We start from the raw sequence: 16,332 nt of genomic DNA on the forward strand, positions 1-16,332 counted from the left end.
AACAGACTTATATAAATCGGTTCTTTACCTTTCTAGATTATAATGATGCCATATACATATATACCAAACAACCACTTTACTGGGTCCTTCTAAAAGAGGAGAAAACCGAAGTGCAGCTGCTAGGTATGAACAAACCGTTCCCCCAATATATTAGAGCTTCTGGGCAATTGATTGAAAGAACCACATATGCCTTTTTTGGTATAATTTATTTGATACTTATTTTCCCTTCAACCTAGTGTGGCAACCACGGCACCCCTAGATTGTTTGGATATTTGGATTTATCAGTGTGGCAACCACAGTACCCTTAGAATATCAAAGAAATTCAGCTACTCTAATGAGCTGTTGATTTGTCTAATACAAAAAGGTGGGCCGATAGATTAACATCACTAAACATCAAATTAAATCAAATTAAATTGAACACTTTTGATAGTAATCCATATATATACATGGGCTCTATATTGCAGCACTGTTCTTGTGGCAATTGAGAGGCTGGACACTCAATCCGAATTAAATGTGTGAATAGATATACGTTATGGACGCTATATATGAATATTGAGGGACTGATAGCCATTTATATGTCGCTACAAACTGTCACCTCCTGAGTCTTTAAAAAGGGTCAGTACAAAACCAATGCTATTGAAGATTATACATAAATATTGATGATGATTCACATATGGACCTATGAGTTATTAACTGTTATCTTGTTGTACTTTATATTATTTATAGAAATACCGGTCTGTTATGGTCTCTCTGGCCCTGAGGAAGCCTTGAGCGAAACGCGTCGGCTTGCTGGGGACTGTGAGGGATTAGCTAGGTGGCGGGTGTGGATGACCCCTTTGGGGGGTACGTTTTCACAGAGAGATAGCCGAGCAGTGGTTGCAAACAACACTTTGTTTTATTCATGCAATTTACTTCACACAATTGCAAGCCTCAAAACAGCCAAAATAAAATAAAACAAAATAATTCCTTGCCACTGTGCGCGGCTACCTTCTCACACACTGGAACCTATCTAATGAAGTCTGTCCCCAACCTACTGTTGGGCAGACTTGGCTGGTCATACAGCAGACTCTCAATAGTCCATGTTTTATCTCTTCACACGGCAAACAGTTCATTTAACATGTCCCTTTTCCACTTTATTTGGAACATGTCCCTTTGTTTTCTTTCCACATAGAAAAACAGTCCATGTCCTCACCTTTGAGAAGTCTTCACACTTGTTTACCCTCCTTAGCGCACATCACTTCAGGGGGTCTTCTCCCATGCTCACCAGCTTGTTGGGAGGCACACATCTGTCTGTCCTCCTCTCCCAGCCCACACGGCGACAGGAGGCAGAAGTCTTTCTCCCATGCCCACATGGCGTCGGGAGGCACACGTCTGTCTGTCCTCCTCTCCCAGCCCACACGGCGACAGGAGGCAGCAATCCATAGACTTCCTTTGGACAAATTATAGAGGCCTTCCTCATTCTGAACAGCTGAAGTCTGTTCAACTTCCTGCTGGCTAGCTCTGTAGCCAACACCCTATAGTAATTGGTGAATTTTCTAAATCAGGTGGAAATGTATCTCCTGCCTGTGACTACATTCCCAGATTTACCTGACTTCCTGTCACAGGACCTACATTGACCACATTCCATCTGAGACCTATCTTCCATCCTACACAGGCTCTTGGTTTTTTCCCCTATGGGATGTATTTCTATATTTAAATGATTCTTACCAATTGTTTTTAGAGGAATTGTGTGTATATGTCCTGTCTTTGTAAACATGCGTGTGATTGCCCATGTTTTTTATCTTTATTTTTTTGAAAATTAATAAAATGTAATTTGTTTGTTTTACAAAGTTGGTTTGTGCGTGATCCTTCTACTCCCACTGGCCCGCAAAGCCCCATCTTTCTCTATCTATTTGTGTGTAATAAACCAGTGGCCTCCCAATACCACATATTGAAGTGGGGTGTTTTCTGAGTATACTTTCATAAGTGTATTTGTGTCCTGCAACAATATTGCCTCTGTTGCTGTGTTAACTCTGATACACACAGTGCCAAACTCCCTGGCCAACTTTTTGAGCAACTGATGTGATAAACCAGTGGCCCCCAATACCACATATTGAAGTGGGGTGTTATCTGAGTACACTTTTCTAAGTGTATTTGTGTCCTGCAAAAATATTGCCTCTTTTGCTGTGTTAACTCTGATACACACAGTTCCAAACTCCTTGGCCAATTTTTTGAACAACTGATGTGATAAACCAGTGGCCCCCAATACCACATGTTGAAGTGGGGTGTTATCTGAGTATACTTATCTAAGTGTACTTGTGTCCTGCAAAAATATTGCCTCTTTTGCTGTGTGAACTCTGATACACACAGTGTCAAACTCACTGGCCAATTTTTTGTGTACAACTGGTGTGATACATCAGTGGCCCCCCACTACCACATATTGAAGTGGGGTGTTATCTGAGTATACGTTCATAAGTGTATTTGTGTCCTCCAACAATAATGCCTCTTTTGCTGTGTTAACTCTGATACACACAGTGCCAAACTCCCTGGCCAAATTTTTGAGCAACTGGTGTAATAAACCAGTGGCCCCCCAATACCACATATTGACGTGGGGTGCTTTCTGAGTATAATTTATAAGTGTATTTGTGCCCTGCAACAATATTGCCTCTTTTGCTGTGTTAACTCTGATACACACAGTGCCAAACTCCCTGGCCATTTTTTTAAACAACTGGTGTGATAAATCAGTGGCTCCCCAATACCACATATTAAAGTGGGGTGTCAGCTGAGTATACTTTCGTAAGTGTATGTGTGTCCTGCAAAAATATGGTATCTTTGCTGTGTTAACTCTGATACACACAGTGCCAAACTCACTGGCCAATTTTTTGTACAACTGGTGTGATAGATCAGTGGCCCCCCACTACCACATATTGAAGTGGGGTGTTATCTGAGTATACTTTCATAAGTGTATTTGTGTCCTGCAACAATATTGCCTCCTTTGCTGTGTTAACTCTGATACATATAGTACCAAACTCCCTGGCAAATTTTTGAGCAACTGGTGTAATAAACCAGTGGCCCCCCAATGCCACATATTGAAGTGGGGTGTTTTCTGAGTATACTTTCATAAGTGTATTTGTGTCCTGCAACAATATTGCCTCTTTTGCTGTGTTAACTCTGATACACACAGTGCCAAACTCCCTGGCCAATTTTTTGAGCAACTGATGTGATAAACCAGTGGCCCCCCAATACCACATATTGAAGTGGGGTGTTATCTGAGTACACGTTTCTAAGTGTATTTGTGTCCTGCAAAAATATTGCCTCTTTTGCTGTGTTAACTCTGATACACACAGTGCCAAACTCACTGGCCATTTTTTTGTACAACTGGTGTGATAGATCAGTGGCCCCACAATATAACATATTGAAGTGGGGTGTTATCTGAGTATACTTTCATAAGTGTATTTGTGTCCGGCAACAATAATGCCTCTTTTGCTGTGTTAACTCTGATACACACAATGCCAACCTCCCTAGCCATTTTTTTTAAACAACTGGTGTAATAAACCAGTGGCCCCCAATACCACATATTGAAGTGGGGTGTTTTCTGAGTATAATTTATAAGTGTATTTGTGTCCTGCAACAATATTGCCTCTTTTGCTGTGTTAACTCTGATACACACAGTGCCAAACTCACTGGCCAATTTTTTTTGTACAACTGGTGTGATAGATCAGAGGCCCACTACCACATATTGAAGTGGGGTGTTATCTGAGTATACTTTCATAAGTGTATTTGTATCCTGCAACAATATTGCCTCCTTTGCTGTGTTAACTCTGATACACACAGTGCCAAACTCCCTGGCCATTTTTTTAACAACTGGTGTGATAAACCAATGGCTCCCCAATACCACATATTGAAGTGGGGTGTCAGCTGAGTATACTTTCAAAAGTGTATGTGTGTCATACAAAAATATGGCCTCTTTTGCTGTGTTAACTCTGATACACACAGTGCCAAACTCACTGGCCAATTGTTTTTGTACAATGGTGTGAAAGATCAGAGGACCCCCACTACCACATATTGAAGTGGGGTGTTATCTGAGTATACTTTCATAAGTGTATTTGTGTCCTGCAACAATATTGCCTCCTTTGCTGTGTTAACTCTGATACATACAGTGCCAAACTCCCTGGCAAATTTGTTGAGCAACTCATGTGATAAACCAGTGGCCCCCCAATACCACATATTGAAGTGGGGTGTTATCTGAGTACACTTTTCGAAGTGTATTTGTGTCCTGCAAAAATATTGCCTCTTTTGCTGTCTGAACTCTGATACACACAGTGCCAAACTCACTGGCCAATTTTTTGTACAACTGGTGTGATAGATCAGTGGCCCCACAATACAACATATTGAAGTGGGGTGTTATCTGAGTATACTTTCATAAGTGTATTTGTGTCCTGCAACAATATTGCCTCCTTTGCTTAGTTAACTCTGATACACACAGTGCCAAACTCCCTGGCCATTTTTTTAACAACTGGTGTGATAAACCAATGGCTCCCCAATACCACATATTGAAGTGGGGTGTCAGCTGAGTATACTTTCAAAAGTGTATGTGTGTCGTACAAAAATATGGCCTCTTTTGCTGTGTTAACTCTGATACACACAGTGCCAAACTCACTGGCCAATTTTTTTTGTACAACTGGTGTGATAGATCAGAGGCCCCCCACTACCACATATTGAAGTGGGGTGTTATCTGAGTATACTTTCATAAGTGTATTTGTGTCCTGCAACAATATTGCCTCCTTTGCTTAGTTAACTCTGATACACACAGTGCCAAACTCCCTGGCCATTTTTTTAACAACTGGTGTGATAAACCAATGGCTCCCCAATACCACATGTTGAAGTGGGGTGTCAGCTGAGTATACTTTCAAAAGTGTATGTGTGTCGTACAAAAATATGGCCTCTTTTGCTGTGTTAACTCTGATACACACAGTGCCAAACTCACTGGCCAATTTTTTTTGTACAACTGTTGTGATAGATCAGAGGCCCCCCACTACCACATATTGAAGTGGGGTGTTATCTGAGTATACTTTCATAAGTGTATTTGTGTCCTGCAACAATATTGCCTCCTTTGCTGTGTTAACTCTGATACACACAGTGCCAAACTCCCTGGCCAATTTTTTGAGCAACTGGTGTAATAAACCAGTGGCCCCCCAATACCACATATTGAAGTGGGGTGTTTTCTGAGTATACTTTATAAGTGTATTTGCGTCCTGCAAAAATATGGCCTCTTTTGCTGTGTTAACTCTGATATAAAATACGGTGGGATTTTACTGTGGAAATCTAAAGATACAGAGCTCCAAATATCACCTCTTAGGCTACAAACTGACATTTTCGCAATACTTCAAAATGGGTCAGACATAAAATCTCCCATTGGACGAATATGTTTACAATGCAGATGTGTCATAAACACCCCCCTCTACCATATCTTACAATATGGTGGGATTTTACTGTGGAAATTTAAAGATACAGAGCCCCAAATATCAATCCATTGATTACAAACTGACATTTTCGCAATACTTCAAAATGGATCAGACATGAAATCTCCTATTGGACCAATACATTTACAATGCAGATGCGTCATACACACCCCCCTCTCCGATATCTCACAATATGGTGGGATTTTACTGTGGAGATTTAAAGATACAGAGCCCCAAATATCAACCCCTTGACTACAAATTGACATTTTCGCAATACTTTGAAATGCGTCAGAAGGGAAATCTCCCATTGGACCAATATGTTTACAATGCAGATGTGTCCTACACACCCCCCTCTACCATATCTTACAATACGGTGGGATTTTACTGTGGAAATTTAAAGATACAGAGCCCCAAATATCACCCCTTAGGCTACAAACTGACATTTTTTCAAAAATGTTAAATGGGAGAAAAATAAAATCTCCCATTGGAACAATACGTTTACAATGCAGATGTGTCATACACACCCCCCTCTACCATATCTTATAATATGGTGGGATTTTACTGTGGAAATTTAAAGATACAGAGCCACAAATATCACCCCTTAGGCTACAAATTGACATTTTCGCAATAATTCAAAATGGATCAGACATGAAATCTCCCATTGGACCAATACGTTTACAATGCAGATGTGTCATACACACCCCCCTCTACCATATCTTACACTACGGTGGGATTTTACTGTGGAAATTTAAAGGTACACAGAAGGAGATCAAATTCAGTTTGTTATATCCCAGTAGGCTGCGAGTTGCCAATGGAGGGGGTGTGTCGATCTTGGTTCATAAAGCCTTTCCGTGTATAGTTGAAGAAATTCATACTGACCCCCAGGGTAAAAATGTGATTATAGTTTTTACCCTCTGGTCGCAGAAATATGTAGTGGTATCGGTATATGCACCCCCTCCCTTTTCTCCTGCTTTATTGTATTTGATTTTAGATAAGATTGCCATATATTGTCCGGCTAAGGTGCAAGTTATGGGAGATTTCAGCGCCATTTCATCACCTGTCCATTTGTCCATCTGGGCACGATGGATTGATGGAGGTTTGGAGGTGGAACCACCCCGATATTAGGGCGTATGCCTGCTTCTCTGCCTCTTACAAGACCGCCTCCCAGATTGATTTGGCCTTTGCCAACCCAGAGCTCTTGGCAGATGTTCTGGATGCAAGCTATTTACCCAGTGGACTTTCTGATCATAACCCCCTGGCTTTGGTGTTACGCTTGCCCTCTTCTTGTAATGCGTCTTTCTGGCATCTTGGTCCTCAGTGGGTCACCCACCCGGCTTTGATGGATAGGGTCTCTCCAATGCTGACTAAGTTTTGGGAATTTAATGAAATCCTCTTCTCCAGAGATGACATGGGATGCCTTCAAGGCATACACCAAGGGCCAGTACATGTCTTCCATTGCTGTGGTTAGGAAGGAATTGACTGCTGCTACCTACTTCCTCCAGCAAACGGTCTTGCAACACACTGACATATATACGTCAGCTCCCACAGTTGAAAACTTTATCTATTGTTGGCCTCTCAGCGGGAGCTACATTTACATTTGTCTGAGATTACTAGCGCTTTATAAGAATAAACAACATTTTTTCGAGCAAGGGGATAGGAACGGTCGGTTGTTGGCCATGCTGGCCCAGCATGATCGTCCCCCTATGTTAATTCCTGAAATTACCACTCCATCTGGTGAGTCTCGTCTGGGACTCTAGACTCATTCAAAACCTTCTTTGAGATGTTGTACTCCTCCGCCTTTCCCTCTGATTTTCATCCAAAAGATATGCAGGGGCTTCTGGATTCTCTGGCACTTGGGTGGCTCTCCGATGGAGAGCATAAGGCCTTAGTAGCACCTTTTACCGTTCCTTTTATACTTAGGATACCCGCCACCCCCCATAAAGATTTAACCCCCTGATCCCCCCAGTTAATCCCTTCCCCCTGTCACATTGCACACTAATAAACAAGTAATATATTATTTTACTGCATTTTGTATTAATGTGATTGTGACTTGAGTTAGCGCTAGCGAGTTAGTTTCTGTCCCAAGGAGGTTTAGGGTCCCCCGCCACCCCCCCAATAAAGATTTAACCCCCTGATCCCCCCTGATCACCCCTACACCCCCTGTCACAACACACACTCTATACAGTATATAGCATTTTCTATATACCCGTATAAGTGTGACTTGTGACCAGGTTTAGCGCTTGCCACTGTTCCTTTTATACTTAGGATACCCACCACCCCCCCAATAAAGATTTACCCCCTGATCCCCACTTGATCACATCCAGTTAACCCCTTTCCCCCTGTCACATTGCACACTAATACACACGTAATATAGTGTTTTACTGTATTTTGTATTAGTGTGATTGTGACTTAGCGCTAGCGAGTTAGTTTCTGTCCCAAGGAGGTTTAGGGTCCCCGCCACCCCCCCATAAAGATTTAACCCTCTGATCACCCCCAGTTAACCCCTTCATTGCCCTGTCACAGTGTCACTTTTATAGTGTACAGTTTTTTTTTCTGATCACTATTATTAGTGACACAGGTGACATTAGCTAGTGTTAGCGTCAGTCTAAAATAGCGCAGATCCCCGGCGCATAGTTAGAAATAACCCCTTGATTACCACACACACACAAACACACACTTCCATTACTAGTATAGTGTTTGAACAGATCAATATCTGATCTGATCAGAACTATACTAGCGCCCCCATAGTTTAGGGTTCCCAAGACACAGTGTTTGCATGATCAGCACTGATTCCTGTCAGCACATGTGTTTAACCCCTCCGCCCAGCCCACCCCACCCAGGCAAGTGTAGTAATCAATAGATTACTGTCACTTACAAAAAACACAACACACATAACCGCTGTGTTAGTAGAGTCAGGCCTGATCCCTGCTAGCATTAGCAGTTTTTTTTTGGTAGCGGTTGAAATAGTCCTTGACAACCAGGTGCTTTTATTACCTGTGAGTCCCAGGTGTACCCGACCCCATTCTGGAGTTGTTGAGATGCAGGAATCGCAGGGTGCTCGTATGGAGCAGAGTGTCGGTACTAGTGCCGCTCATACTTCTGGTGGCCTGGCAAGCGCCAGCGGCCTAGTACACCCTGGACCTAGTACAATCAGCACTGCAGTAACACTTGGTGACGTGGCGAGTCCCATAAGTGCAGTTGAAGCTGGTGTGGTGGCTAGCACGAGTAGTGGCCCACAGCCACCGCGTATTCGAAGACAAGCCCATAGAGCCCATAGTGCCCTCCCTGATGCGCTGGCATATCCCAATTGGCAACCCACTGATACTATAGTGCCAGTACTTCCCCCATTCATTGCCCAACCTGGAATTCATGTGGAGACAGCTGGTTTTACGCCCCTGAATTTTTTTGAGCTGTTCTTCAAGGAAGATCTTTTCAGATCTATTGTGGATCAATCAAATTTATACGCACAACAATTCATCGCCGCCAACCCAAATTTGCCCCTTGCCAGACCATTCGGCTGGAAACCTATAACGGTTCCCGATTTTAAAATCTTTCTGGGCCTTTCCCTCAACATGGGCATAACCAAAAAGAGTGAATTGCGGCTATATTGGTCCACTAACCCACTTCACCATATGCGTACTCTGCCTCCATGTCCAGGGTGGGATACGAGCAAATTCTGTGATTTATGCATTTCAACGACAATGAAATCTGGCGTCCTCGGGGAGACCCTGAATATGATCGGCTCCACAAAATTCGGCCCCTCATAGACCACTTCAATCAGCAGTTTGCAGCCTTGTTTACCCCCGAACAAGTTGTCTGCATTGACGAGTACCTGATTAAATTTACTGGCCACCTTGTTATAAAACAGTACCTCCCCAGCAAGCATGCCAAGTACGGGGTCAAACTGTACAAGCTCTGTGACAGGGCTATAGGCTATACTGTTAGTTTCTGGGTCTATGAGGGAAAAGATAGCACTGTGGAGTCCCCCAACTGCCCATACTACATAGGGAGCAGCGGCAAGATAGTTTGGGACTTGGTGTCACCCTTATCTGGAAAGGGGTACCATTTGTACGTGGACAACTTTTACACAAGCGTGCCACTATTTAGTCACCTTCTTGAATTACAATTTGGCGCATGTGGCACCGTGCAACCTAATTGCCGGGGCTTCCCCCAAGGCTTGTAAATTCCCGTCTTAGTCGGGGGGAGAGAGCCTGCTTGAAAACGGACAAATTGCTTGCAGTGAAGTAGAGGGATGCATGGGATGTTTTTGTTCTGTCCTTCATTCACCCAGACACGACAAACCCCTCTGTGTCCACGAATATAAACTTAATATGGGAGGGGTGGACCTTAACGACCAGCTTTTGGCGCCGTATTTAGTTGCCCGTAAAGCCAGACGCTGGTACTAAAAATTGTCTGTTTATTTATTCCAATTGGCTATGCTGAACGCCTTTGTCCTATACAGGGTGTCAGGACGAACTGGATCCTTCTGAGAATTCCAGGAAGAGATCATCAATGCCTACCTGTAAACAGGTGGTGTTCCTGTCCAACTTCCCCTTTCAGATGCAGTGAGCCGGCTGCATGAGAGGCACTTTCCACAAGTCCTCCCGCGTACCCCTACCCAAAGACAACCCCCAAAGAAGATGTCATGTCTGTAGCAGGCGCGGATGTAGGCGTGACACCCGTTATTATTGTCCTGACTGTCCTGGCCAACTTGGTCTCTGCATCAGGGACTGTTTCCGTCGCTACCATACACTAGTAGAGTATTAGTGTAGGGTACAGCACGACATAGTGTAGGGCACACAAACACAGGGTCTCAAAAGATGTTCGATGGCTATCGACATTTTGAGAGACCCAAGCTGGAAAATTGCAGTTCACAGAAAAAACAGTGTTAAAAAAAATAATAAAAAAGCCAAAAACAGTTGTCGTGTCAGTTATTTTTATGTTCTTCTACTCTTCCTACTGTACTTTTACTGTACTTTGTTTGTTTTTCATTCTTTTGTAAACCTGTTTCTCTTGCAGGTACCCGTCAGCTGCCACACTGATTTTATATATTCTGGCACAAACAGTCGTTCCAACATACCATGATTGGTCGACATTTGAACCGGAAGTGCGTCACAACACTTCCGGGTCCCCGCCACGGCCGCACCGGAAGTTTCCATCAGCCACATTATTTACATGAGAGATGCGAGCAGCACGGCCACAGCTCCAGTCCCAGAAGCCGACTTGTTAGTGGAAACGCGTCGGGGGGAGCTAGCCGTGCTGCCATCGGTCCCGGACTTACTGCAGAGGTCCTCGATCCATATTTACATATGCTGTTTATTTCTCCTGAAATGTAAGTGTTACTCTACTTTATTGGTTCAATAAATTGAGGTAATGCACTATAGTCCCCTTCTCTTCCTTGGGCATGTTCTTTGTGGCGATATCCCCTTGAGTGGAAGCCTCTAGATTCCCACATTTTGGAAGCAGGTGGTCGCTTTATTCCTTCTGTGAATTTTCTCCAACAAGCTGACCCTAACGGACTCCAGGAAAAAACGTTATATGTTTGCATCTCTTCACTATCTGGTAAGAGTCCCTCCCTAACACTGGGTGCATCATGTGTACATTAGAGCACTGTTTGGATCACCGTTTGGGAAGAGGCTACACCCACCTCCCATCACTCCCCAACCTCACTATATTCTTTGGATTTTCAAGACCTGTGCACAGTCTCACTATCTGGAATATAGACTTTATTTGTAGCTGATTATCAGCAGACACCATTTTTTGTGAACATTTGTGTTCCTTATTTTTTAGCGCACTTTGTAATTGATGTTTTTCATTTGTTACAACCCTTTCATATTTATATTATTTCAGTGCTGCTTTTTCCCACTTCTTTCTCACTAAAGGTTCGCGCACCTATTTTCCCTTTTCACAAACAGCGTTTGCGCTCAGCATATATGGATACCTCTGATGGCAGCAGCTGTGGTAGGCTGATTTCACCACTGCAGTTAAAATACCTTTAGGTATACGTGGAATATTGTCATGTATACCCACCATTAAATCAGTGGGTTTGGTTGTTGGGCGGTTAATGGTGTGTAATACTACACAATATTCCTGTGGTGATTTCTGTTAGGTTCTCTTTTTTTTCGTTCAGCCCACAGGCTGCATGAAAAAAAAAAACCTACACTATATGCCAAACAAGGACCAGCAATGTATTGGTACGTTGCTGGACTTTGAGTGGTTATACCAGGATGATGCCTGCAGATTTAGGCATCACCTTGGTATCGTTTTTTAAAGCCAGCGGTCGGCTTACATTTATAAGCAATCCTAGCAGGTAATAGGCTGCTAGACTGCTTTTACATGCAGTGTGAGGGGACTCCCCCCCCCCCCACCGCCTTCCATGGTTTTTATCGGGCTCTCCTTTTCCACCGTTTAACCCGAGAGTGCAGCCGTTGGTTCAATTATCTAACCATACAGCTGATTGGAGATGAGAATGGCTCCAATCATCTCTATGGCCTAAGATACCGGAAGCTATGAGCATTTCATGACTTCTGTTTCGCCAGAAATAACCTTTTGGGAAATTGGGAAAGTATTTTATCACACCAATTTTGGTGTGATCAGATGCGTTAAGGTCAGAGGAGAGATCTAGAGTCTAAAAGACCCCAATTTTTTTAAAAAAGAGTACCTGTCACTACAGATTGCTATCATAAGGGATATTTAAATTCACTGTGATAACAATAAAAATTATTTAAAAAAAAATGAAAGAAAAGGTGTCAAAATAAAATAAAAAAGCAAAAAAAAAAAAATCAAGCCCCACCTGTCCCCCCGTGCTTGCGCGCAAAGGCGCACGCAAGCGTTGGTCTGGTGTCATATGTAAACCACAATTACAGCATGTATGTGAGGTATCGCCGCGAACGCCAGGTTGAGGGCAGTAATTCTTGCAGTAGACCTCCTCTGTAAGTCTAAAGTGGTAACCTGTAAAGACTTTTAAAAGCTTTTAAAAATGTACGTAGTTTGTTGCCGCTGCACAGGCGTGCGCAATTTGTTAAGCATGTCATGTTTGGTATCTATGTACTCGGCATAAGATCATCTTTTAAATTTTATCAAACAATTTGGAATTATATAGTGTATTTGTGCATTAAATTTAATTTTTTTTTTTTTTCGCAGAAATTGCGTTTGGAAAATCTGTGCGCAAATACTGTGTGACAAAAAAAATTTGCAACATCCACCATTTTGTTCTATAGGGCCTCTGCTTTAAAGAAATATATAACGTTTGGGGTTTCAAAGTAATTTTCTAGTAAAAAAAAAATATATTTTTTCATGTAAACAAAAAGTCACAGAAAAGGCTTGGTTTTCAAGTGGTTAGAAGAGTGGGTGATGTGTGGCTAAGATTAAGCAGTTCAAACAACCCCCAAATGACCCCTTTTTGAAAAGTAGACACCCAAAGCTATTTGCTGAGAGGCATATTGAGTCCATGGAGTATTTTATATTTTTCCCTAAGTTTCAGGAAGGTGACAATTTGTTTTTTTTTGTTTTTTTACAGAAAGTTGTCACTAAATTATATATTGCTCACACATGCCATGGGTATATGTGAAATGACACCCTAAAATACATTCTTCTCCTGAGTACAGGGATACCACATGTGTGAGACTTTTTGGGAGTCTAGCTGTGCACTGGACCCCGAAAACCAATCCCCATCTTCAAGTTTTCTAATGGCGTAAATTGCTTATTTTACCTCTGAACTACCTGTCACAGTTTCAGAGGCGCTAAAATTTCAAGATAGCACAAAACCCCCCCAAATGACCCCATTTTGCAAAGTAGACACTCTAAGCTATTTGATGAGAGGCATGGTGAGTCCATGGAATATTTTATATTTTGCCACAAGTTTCGGGACAATTATTATTTCTGTTTTTTCTTCTTTTTTTTTTACACAAAGTTGTCACTAAATGATATATTGCTCACACATGCCATGGGTATATGTGAAATGACACCCTAAAATACATTCTGCTGCTTCTCCTGAGTACAGGAATAACACATGTGTTAGACTTTTTGGGAGCCTAGCTGTGTACGGGACCCCGAAATCCAATCCCCATCATCAGGTTTTCTTATGGCGTAAATTGCTTATTTTACCTCTGCACTACCTGTCACAATTTCAGAGGCCCTGAAATTTCAAGATAGCACAACCCCCCCCCCCCCCCAAATGACCCCATTTTGAAAAGTAGACACTCCAAGCCATTAGCTGAGAGGCATGATGAGTCCATGGAATAGTTTATGTTTTGCCACAAGTTTCAGGAAAAAATGGATTTTTGTAAAATCTTACCGGAAAATCCTTTTCTCTTAAGCTCATTGACAGACGTAGTCCTCCTTGATTAATATCAACTCGGGTTATACTGCCCTCTACAGGAGTAGGACTAGACAGGAAAGAAAACTTTCTGGCCACACCCTAGAGGCAGTCCCAGAGGGTATATCCTCTCACTTCCTGCTACAGCAAATCAGTTATGTCACAAAGCAGTGTTTAGAGAATTTAACCCAACCCAACTCAAAAACAGAGGGGCGGGTACTACGTCTGTCAATGAGCTTAAGAGAAAAGGATTTTACGGTAAGATTTTACAAAAATCCATTTTTCTCTGTCGCTCATTGACAGACGTAGTCCTCCTTGATTAATATCAACTCGGGACGTCCCAAAGCAGTGCCACAAATGAGGGGTGGGAAAATGGAAATCAAAATCCAATCTAGAAGGCCCAACCGGTGCCAGCTGGAAGTTTTAAAGGCTCATCAATCACACGATGAGACTCAACTGAAATTCCAACGGAAAAAAACCCTCGAGGTAGACCACCGGTCTCCTCAAATTGTGGCCTGCAAAACCTTGCGGCCAAATGAGGCATCCTTCGATGCCATCACATCAACTTTATAAAATTTTGTAAAGGTATGAACCGACGACCAGGTAGTCGCCTTGCACACCTGGACCACTGACGCCTGATGGCGGTTGGCCCAGGAAGTACTGAGCGCTCGAGTGGAGTGCGCCTTAACAGGGAATGGAGGATTCCGACCCTTAATAGAATAAGCCTGTATGACCGTCTGTCTAATCCATTTGGAGATAGTCGCGGCAGATGCAGGCAACCCCTTACTGGGGCCATCCGTGATCACAAAAAGTGAATCCGTCTTACGGAACGATTCTGTAGTCTTCAGGTATACCCTGATTGCCCGAACCACATCCAAAGAATGCAACGCATATTCCTGAGGATGATTGGGCTTAGGACACAAGGAAGGTAGCACAATATCTTCATTCAGATGAAAATCTGAAACCACCTTAGGAAGAAAGGATGGCTTCGGATGAAGAACTACCTTATCCCTATGAACCACTAGATATAGGGAATGGCATGATAATGCAGCCAGTTCTGACACCCTGCGTGCAGAAGTGATAGCCACCAAGAAGGCAACCTTCTGGGATAATGTAAGCAAGGGAATCTCCCTGATATTTTCAAAGGGAGGTTTCTGAAGAACCGACAAACACCAAATTAAGATCCCAGGGCGGTAAGGGCACGCGCACTGGCGGAGCCAAGTGCCGCACCCCCTAGACACCAAGGAATGAGTAGCCCAAGGCTTCTGAAAGAAGATTGCTAATGCTGAAACCTGACCCTTGATAGTGCTCAAGGATAGTTTCTGCTCAACCCCCTTTTGCAGAAAAGCCAAGATTCGGGTCACCGAATAGGTACGTGGGGAAAATTCCAAAGATTCACACCACGCGATATAAGTCTTCCATGTGCGATAATAGACTTTGCTGGAAGTCGCTTTCCTTGCTTTAATTAGAGTAGGAATAACTGAAGCTGATAACCCTCTGTCCTTCAGTACCTGGGTCTCAATAGCCAGGCCATTAAAACCAGCGACTGTAAAGCACGATGGAAGATCGGTCCTTGAGACCGCAGATCCTCCCTGAGAGGAAGTCTCCAAGGAGCGTCCGCGACTAGCCTGTCCAAGTAGGCGTACCCGGCTTGACGAGGCCAGCTCGGAATTTCCAGGATAACTGGAGTTCCCTCCACCTCTATCCTGCGGAGAAATCTCAGCAGCAATTTGAGAGGCTGCGTCCGCTAGAGGATCGCGGGTGCGAGCCCTGTTGAGCCACCTACCAACAGATCCATATCCGGGGTGCCCCAATGAAGGGACAGCTGGTGAAATACCTTTGGATGAAGAGACTATTCCTCTTGATCCAGAATCTGACGGCTGAAATAATCTGCCTGTCCACCCCTGTGATAAATATCGTGGCGAGAACTGGAACAACTGTTCCCCCAATAAAAATGTTGGCCACTTCTATGGCCGCCAGGGCACTCTTGGTGCCCCTTGGTGATCGACATAAGTCATGACCGTGGCATAGTCCGATTGGATCCGAACCGGGCTGCCCTGGAGCTGCTCGGTCCAGTAAATCAGACAAAGTCTGATCGCTCTCAGTCCCAACACATTTATCGGTAACCTGGAATTTATCAGAAGAAATGACTTCCCCTGGCTGAGCATCGGAGACCGAAGCCACCAGACCAGAGCCTCCCTGGTCCGCTCACTCAATCAGATCCGATTGTCCAGGGAATCGGGATTCCGATTCCATATGAGAAGAATCTCCTCTTTGGAGAATTCGGGTATGAGACTGGGCAAACGGTACTGCCTCTAAGGAGGCGACCATCAATCCCAGCCAGCTGACGGACAGCAACATCCGAATCATTGACTGAATCTTCTGGAGTTTCTCCGCATGGAGAAACACTCTTGCCAAGGATGTATCCAAAATTAAGCCCAGATAGTTCAGTCTCCTGGTGGGAACCAGGGATGATCTTTGAGAAAAGCAACGAAAACGCTGATGTCCTGCGAAGATGGGGATATGAGGATAGGCATCCTAAATGTCTCTGGATGCCAGGAAATCCCCCTGATG

Source organism: Pelophylax lessonae (genome assembly GCF_965119305.1).
Source record: "Pelophylax lessonae genome assembly, chromosome: 3".
In the NCBI taxonomy this organism is placed as follows: Eukaryota; Metazoa; Chordata; class Amphibia; order Anura; family Ranidae; genus Pelophylax; species Pelophylax lessonae.